This window comes from Alosa alosa, chromosome 20, assembly GCF_017589495.1.
Source record: "Alosa alosa isolate M-15738 ecotype Scorff River chromosome 20, AALO_Geno_1.1, whole genome shotgun sequence".
Lineage (NCBI taxonomy): Eukaryota > Metazoa > Chordata > Actinopteri > Clupeiformes > Clupeidae > Alosa > Alosa alosa.
In genome coordinates, this window is record NC_063208.1 from 13565074 (window position 1) to 13573372 (window position 8299).

Consider the following 8299-nt stretch of genomic DNA (forward strand, 5'->3'; position numbering starts at 1 on the left):
AACTAGACAAGGAAATAGTTAGGGTTTAAGTATCCTTCCAGGCTGACGGGAGATGGCGTTGGTCATCCCATCTCACGTGGACTACACTGAATCAGACCCTGATTAGTGGCAGCCTGGCAATCCGGAGCAGATAGCTACTGACGCAGCCATGCAGAACAGTGAAACACTGCAAAGTCATAATATTCCTGCTTATCTCTAAACACAGTCACACAGAGATATATACAGGGACAGTACAGACATCATACAGTCATTACATAGAATCATACTTTTAGTATCAAAGTGACCCACTAATGAGAAATGCAGAACATTAAACCACATATTGGAATATTGGACATAATGTTCTATTCCACTTTCTCTCAGCATTTACGTTCAATTTAAACTAAAGCAGAACTTCAGGCATAACTCTAGCCAAAATGCCATTAGTATTAGTTAGTAAACCATAATTATGTACTAAGCGCCACTTTTAAGCCTCTCTGAGTTGTCGTTTTCGGATTAGATGGCCTTTTGAATGCACTACTATTTATGACCGCCGCTAGCGAAGCGGTCATACAGGGATTGTCAAAGTTTTTTTTTTTTTTTTTTTTTTTTCGTCATCTACTTCCTGAATTTTTGGTCAACGATATCCGGGACACCGAACCACCGGGGCACATGAAATTTGGTGGGTATGTAGCCCCACTAGACTTTTACGGAAAAATGTAGTTTGGTCCCCGGGGGCCACTCCCCCACCGCGCTGGGCCCCCCCGAAACCCAAAAAATGCAGTTTTTCCTAAATAACTACCTGAACCGTGGCACCGAGGATGAAGAATTTTTTATGGTATGTTGGTCTCAAGGGCCCACATCAACCTAGCCCATAATCACTCATTTGTGATTTGCACCCCCCCCGGTAAAAAATGAAAATGCAATATCATTCTGCTTTAATCGCCCCTCTCTTCAGTTAAGATGTTCAGAACTACACCAAATTTTATGTGTATGATTAACCTGACATTCTCTGGGGGTATGCTAAGTTTCGTAGAATTTCATCCATGGGAGGGTCTAAAAAAATTAAGTTATGTGTACATTTAGTGACTGTACACTCATTGGCCTGTAGATGGTGGTGCACACATATACACGCACACATACACACACAGGTACGCACATACCATCAGTATCGGCAATTACAACGGCCGATACATAATTACAAATTCAGTAGGATTAAAGGAAAACCAAATATTCATCATAATAATTTGGCTGCATTTCCAGTATTGGCGTCACATAGTCGTTTGTCCACCAGATGGGCGATCGTTGCAGTGAGACGTAATTTTGTTGGAAGTTAATCTAAAGTGGGTTGGAAAGACACTACGCTTCCTACAAGGACAAGACTGTAGTTTACCGCAGAGAACGTCTAATAAGGGTAGGATGATTTCTGCATGACATGTAATTCCCATTTCTTCTTGAAGCCGAAATAAATCTGCGAATGTTTATCAGACATGCTTGGTTTTTACTGCAGGTAGGCTACATTAATCTTAAGTTATATCAATAGCCTAGAGTAGGTAAAATAATGTTACCGTTAGCATTGGTTGAGTGATGTAGGGCAATTTGATTATTGATGTATTTGTAGAAAACCATAAATGTGGTTATAGGCTACCAAGAAAATTGATAACAGCACTAATTGCATCTTTCGACTGTCATCTCATTTGCTTAAGCCTATAACCATAACCTAGGCTACTAACAGGAGCTAAGTGAGTTAGCCACAACACGCTCTCACTACGGATGGTTTTCTAATGGAAAATATAGGCTACCTGAAAGATAACCTGATGATGCATCCTAAACACCGGGCTGGGACATTTAGCTCAAAGTCTCAAAAAGCATCTGAGTCAAAGTATTCATTCCCAAACACCCATATAGGCTACTTCAACCCTCTATTTTCAAAGGTGATTCAAGTAAGGAAGAGCATGGCTCAAAGTAAAGTAACTAGGACTTGCAGCGCCAGTAGGCTACTTTGTGTGCGGGCCGCAAACACACATTCTAAACAAGCATACACAAAAGTTTCAAGAGTGGGGGATGGAGTAGAAGATGGAGACAAAATCATTTATATGATTTATGTTCGCGGAATGGATGTACAGGACTGAGGTCATATTTTGTACCGCTATGCGGTACATCTAGTTTGATACATGATCGTGTCAAAATCGCTATTTTTAAAACACTAGGAAGGCTGACACAACTTGAAACTTTGATCGAAGTATCAGCAGTGTCTCTACACATGAACTCGAGCAATGAGAACATGTTCGTGTACACATAGTTTACTAAAAAGTAAGGGTTTGGACTTCGATCAAAGCTTCATGTTGTGTCCAGCCTTCTTAGTGTTTTTAAAATAGCGATTTGACGCGATGTATTAAAATAGTAGTGCATTCAAAAGGCCATCTCACCCAAAAAACGACAACTCAGAAAAGCTTAAAAGTGGTGCTTCGGACGTAATTATGCTTTTAAACGAAAGTTTGACTCGGTACATTCACAAAAACATCCTCTACATTCACATTGCACAGTAGCCTAAATCACAACCTGTTCTAATATTTGTCATATTTTGTATTGATTGCAGGGTCCTCAAATTCACCCAACGCTAAGTCCCGCCCTCCTTAGTTACTGTTGATGTCTGACAAGCTTTAGTACCCTGCACGTCTATTACATAGGGGGAGAACCGGGACTTTTCAATGAAATGTAATTTACAAAGACATCGTACCACACTGAAAGCTAATATTTTGTCACTAGCAACCTACATCTGTCCTCTGTCAAATACAGTTGGAATTTCATCTCTGAACAAAACCGTTCATGAGTTATTTAAGCAAAAGTCGAATGAATGAATGGAACAGGCATGGGGGACGAAAGAAACATACCATTTAAGCTATGTACTTCCCACAACTTCAATATTTGACAACATATCATGAATGGTACTTCAAATAGGTGTTATTTTAAATAGATTGCTGATGGGCTATACATCTTGGTGAATGTCTGTTAACAACTTCTTGCCGTTATCGTGAAGCGTGTATCTCGCGGTTATGGAAATATCATGCAATATGCCATTTTTTACAGTTAGAACAATATGTGTTCCCAATTATATCATGTTTCTATAGTGTAACATGTTATTTCACTGTGTCTTTACGTGGGTTAGGGCACCACACATCCAAATAAGTGCCCTTCATGACCCACAGGCTTTCAGTCTCCACAATATAACATGGCAAAACTCGAAAAGCTTGTCAGACCTCCCGTGCCTAGTGACGGGTTGCTAAGCCACGATTGGCCTGTGGCGGTTTTCGGGTGTGGCTTAGCGAAGGGTGAATTGTCTATAAACTAATGCTCCCTCCATGATTATCTGTTCCACAGGCAATGTTCAGCCCCACTCACATTCCAGACCCTGTCCAGTTTACAGCTCCAACACAGGTACACAGTAAAACCTTCACCATCATCACCCTAACATGTAATCTATAATTTGGTTCTTAGCTGAAGTTCACTTTGGTCTCATTGTTATGTCTCGTCAAAATTCACTGATGAAGGATGGTTCGCTTTATCCCAGAAAACCACACTTGTTTCATGTAGGCTATAAGCCTAGACTAAAACTGAAGAGATGAACTTAGCACTAATCATGTAGTGATGTTTTCTATAGCCTATTCGTTAACCTGTCGTTCTTTGATCTCTTTAAAAATGTTGGGATATGTCTGCGAGGTGCTTAGCCAAGTTCTATGCGTAGTCTACTTGCTTTTAAATGACTCATGAATATGAAACATATTTTATAAACGGGCCTCTGTGTACCTTTGTAAATCTGAACACTTGCGTGTGCACCAACCAGCGGAATATTACACATTGCCAGCCTTCGCTGGGCCTAGCAAAAAAGCTACTTAAGACTACTATCGTGGTCACTCATTTAAAATCTTCAGTAGTACGCTATGCAGCATCCCACGTTATCAGGCTACCGTCTATGCTAATTATGAGGGCGGTGGGAAGTGAAAGTAAAGGGATGCGATCGCGCTGTCCAGGCTATAGGAGGGCGAAGTAAAAAAAAACTTTCACAAATAACGAATCCTGATTACCACTCCGCTGCTGTCTGGGACTTTTGTTAAATGCATGAAATACAAGCCTTACAGTGAAAGACGGATAGGTTACCTTCTGATCCTGTAATTGATGATATCGTCCATCGGCACAACCCTAATGGTGGACCAGAATGAGTCAATTAAGTGATGCAAGTTTCTGATTATTATGCTATGTTTATTATGTAGAATGGGGGGAAAAAGTCCTGGATAATACCAAGTAGAATTCGGGACAGCTGAGGGACACTGAGGGAAAAAAGTTAATTTCGAGCCCTGCCTTTAGGAAGACATACTGTACAACTGTGAACATTTTTAGATTTGATCAGTACAGAAAAAGAAAATGTGATTTTGACCTTTACTGTACTACTAATTTTGCATCAGGAAAAGCTATACCTTATAGTGGCCTTTGATGAAGGAGCGAGTGGACCAGTTGCAAGGGAATGGTTTACAGGTAGGCCAGGGCAATGAAGTGGAAATATTTATCTTTGACCATCATTATAATGACCTAGATAAGGCTACAGGAGAACTCCATTGTCAACATCAGGTTAATGCTGGGATTGGCCCTCTGGTAGAGTGCATACTGGTCTGCTGTGGTTGGACAGTGTGTGATTGGGAGGGGAGGTAGGATGCGGGGAGGCAAGCATGTATGCTCTTGTGGTATGTTGTATGTTGTCTTTCTTCTATGTTGAGTGCTGTAACATTCCAAATTTTATGTTTTATGTTGGTATAGATATTTGTCAACTGTCTATCACTGTCAATAAATGGTATTTTTTTTTATCACTCAGGCAAACATGATGGAGGCATGGCTTGGTGGCCTCCATATAAAGACTCATACAAAATATTGCAAAGTGTTTTAAAGAGAACTTCACCTAACCCATCTAAAGGATGGAAACAGTACTCTTGTGAAGTACTACATGAGACAAGTAAGGTTGGGGGGTTAAGATGTTCTGATGTTACTCATTGTACTTTCTATTTTGATGTTTTGATATAGAATTAATTGGTAACAAACGGTACTAAACATTGCCTACAGACTGCTTTGAAAGTGTCAGTAGGAGATGGGGGCTGTCCTGCAACACTTCTGATCTGAACACGGACAAAGAGGAGCTGCCAGTAGTTCGCCAGCGGAAAAGGTGAGCATCATGTTTGACTTTTTGATCATCCTCTTTGTAATCACACACGTCACCCATGTCATATTTCCCTCTGTTCGATGTGATCAATATGAAAACTAATCTTTGTAAAAACTTAATTTACAGACCATCGCGACTTAGATCACCATCACCATCACCACCATCATCCCCTGCATCGTGCCCTTCATCAGACACCCAAAATGCACCACATCACAGGCAAAGAAGAAGAAGAAGAAAACGCACAACAAACCTTCCAAAAACATCCCTCCCCCTCCCTCCCCCCTCCCCCTCCCCCTCCCTCCCCCTCCCCCCCCCCCCCTCCCCTCCTACCTATGGCTGGAAACAACATCAGAGCTGGTAAGTGGGATAACTATTTTGACCTTAAGTTTCCATATGTCCATTAGAACATTAATTACATGGTCATACTTGTAATTATGCCTGATAAGAATTTGTAATCTTTGTGTTTAAACATTTTTTTTTATTTTAATCATTGTTTTTTTAAATGGCCATGACAGTGACAAACAGGGAGCAGCCTTCTGTAGCCCACCCACATTTCCATCAAAGGAGCAAGTCTAGTAAGAAGATTTTATGTGTATAAATGCACACTGCTGCACTTCTCATACAGCGAATATCAGATGTAGATATCGTAAGGTGCAAGTCTTATGGTTGGTGCCTTTTAATCTTTCTGTTGTGACCTTTTTTAATCTTCTTGAAGTGTCAGTGAGAAGAAAGCTGGCCCACCCTCCCACCCCTTGTTTAACTCCTCCAGCCCATCCCACATCATCGTATAGTGAAAGTAAGTGTCCCCTCTATAGTAAAATGCATCAGGTCTCTAAACTCAAGCAGACACAGGGCGTTTTCCAATATGCGTTCTTTTCTATACTTGTGTTCTCGTGAACTTGAAAACCGTTGTGAAACATCATCAATCACTGCCGAAGTACTGTTCCAAATCACAAGTTCGCATTTATTCAAAAACGCATAACATTCCCAGAAGTGTTCTCGAATCGTTGGTTTTATCAAGGATGCACCGCAAGGTGACTTGGTGGATTGAAGATTCCACAATGCGTTATGTCAGCTCAGCCGTGACACACACAGAGAAATATTTACTACTAACAGTAGGCTAAGCTACAGGCTTCACAACTAACGTTAATCACAACTGTCATTTTAACTAGGCTACAAACTTTCAATGTTGTTCCTGCCATCGGCATGTGAATATATATTCTTATTAATATTTAATGAATGTTTTCAAAATAAAAAACAAACTTAAACAAGCTGGTGAATTATATATGTTATTGTAAATGTCAGAAATACTAGGTAGACCAATAAAGCAATAGGTAAATAAATTACTAGACTGTCGAGCTGATCTGAGAGAGAGAATGGCTGCTGTTGGCAAGAAGGCTGCCGTCTCAAAATGCAAATTGAGCGTACGGTGTCCTCACGTTCTCCAGAGTCTGGACTCCCGATCTTAACTTTTCAAGTTCAAACTTTCAAGAACAGGAGACCGTTCTTTAACATACTTTGTACTGAGAAAAGCCCACAGTGTATTTCACAGGTCCACAGCGCACACCATAGTTTAATGTTCCAGTTATGATTTTTGAGTTTAGTAGTGTGATCAGTAAGCCAAGGTTTTCTGTCTTTCCAAGAGACAGCAGTTAATATTCAAGAAGAGGCGCCGGGACTGGAGGACTGAAGGCTTTCCTGACTGTAAGCTATTTAAAACAGAATTCCGGTGTGATATTGACCTAAAGTGTGTTGAAACATGACACCGAGTGTGAACGTATGTCTCATAGCCCATCTCGGCTTGTCCCCTGCACTCCAAAAATCTGGGCTTAGTTAGCCGATGCTACCAACAGCTTTTTCAATGGTGGTGCTTCGGCATCGGGCTAGCCATGCAAATAAATCACTGTTTTACACCATTTACGAGGCTCAATGTATCTCCACACTTCATTGGTAGACTTCCGAGGGCCCTGACATTTAAAACGAGACATTGAGAACTTTGAAAAAGCACTGGTAGTTTACTTACAAGACGATTTATGCAGACAGTATCTTCACGAAGTTTAGCGTTTGCAGCCATCTTGAATTTAGTCACGATCAGTCGAGCGATGAGTAAGAATGAACAGGTATGATAAGGGATCAGATTCCAAAAATAATTCAGTGGAAATGCATGGATTCCAGTTTCTTCCAGTAGCAGCAACTGGAATACATGCATTTCCACGGAATTATTTTTGGAATCTGACAAAAATAAGTGACACTGGATAATAACGAAGGACTGTTGCAGCAGCCTCCACGCCACCCTCTTCCAGAGCTCCTTCAGAGGACTAACGATAGTAAGATATTTTACATGTAATGTATGATACTGCACTTCTTACTCAGAATATCTTGAATTTCCCCTTGGGGATTAATAAAGTATCTATCTATCAGACTGAGGTAGTAAAAGTATACATTTCAGACCAATTCAATAGCAAATGGTTTAGGGCCAGATTTTAAAATTAAGCATGATCTGGGCCATTTGAGGCCAGTCAGCAGGAGAAAACCTACACCAATATGCAGGGAAAGCAGTATGCAAGGAAAGCAGAAACCAAACTGTGTGTAACCAACATTAATGTATTTTTCTATTTAAGTGATTACATCAGTGAATGAGGACCTTACTGAATGTAAGTTTCCGTTAAATATGTGATGTATTTGGTCTTTAAACTTGTGGCTGTAAGCACACTTGAAAAGTTTGAGAGCAAAAAGCCTACTTCCTGTTTGGCAGTTTCACCATCTAATTTTATCATTTCATAGTGACAACTGTTAATTGGCAGCAGGAAGCCGAAAATGAAGGGCTGGGCTCTCCTGAACGTAAGCTATTTAGCATGCAGATGTAGAATACACAGGCACGCGCGCGTGCACACGTGCACACACACACACACACACACACACACACACACACACACACACACACACACACACACACACACACACAAAATACACAGCACAGTCCTATGCAAAATGGAGAATGACAAAAATGACAGAACAAGTTTGAGAACCACTGGTGTTGGGTCACTCGTTTAGCTCTGTTAGTTGGATCTGGGTGATGCTGTTATTTGTGTAACGGGCCCTTTTTCTGTATTT

The 8299-nt window shown here is 40.7% G+C and overlaps 1 long non-coding RNA gene across 1 annotated transcript; it reads left to right on the forward strand.

Moving 5' to 3' along the window:
- The first annotated feature begins 5493 nt into the window (after positions 1-5493).
- On the forward strand, positions 5494-5935 carry LOC125284969. Its single transcript, XR_007191971.1, has 3 exons — positions 5494-5542; positions 5701-5760; positions 5901-5935. It is a non-coding gene; the product is annotated as an uncharacterized LOC125284969 (long non-coding RNA).
- Positions 5936-8299: the final 2364 nt, after the last annotated feature.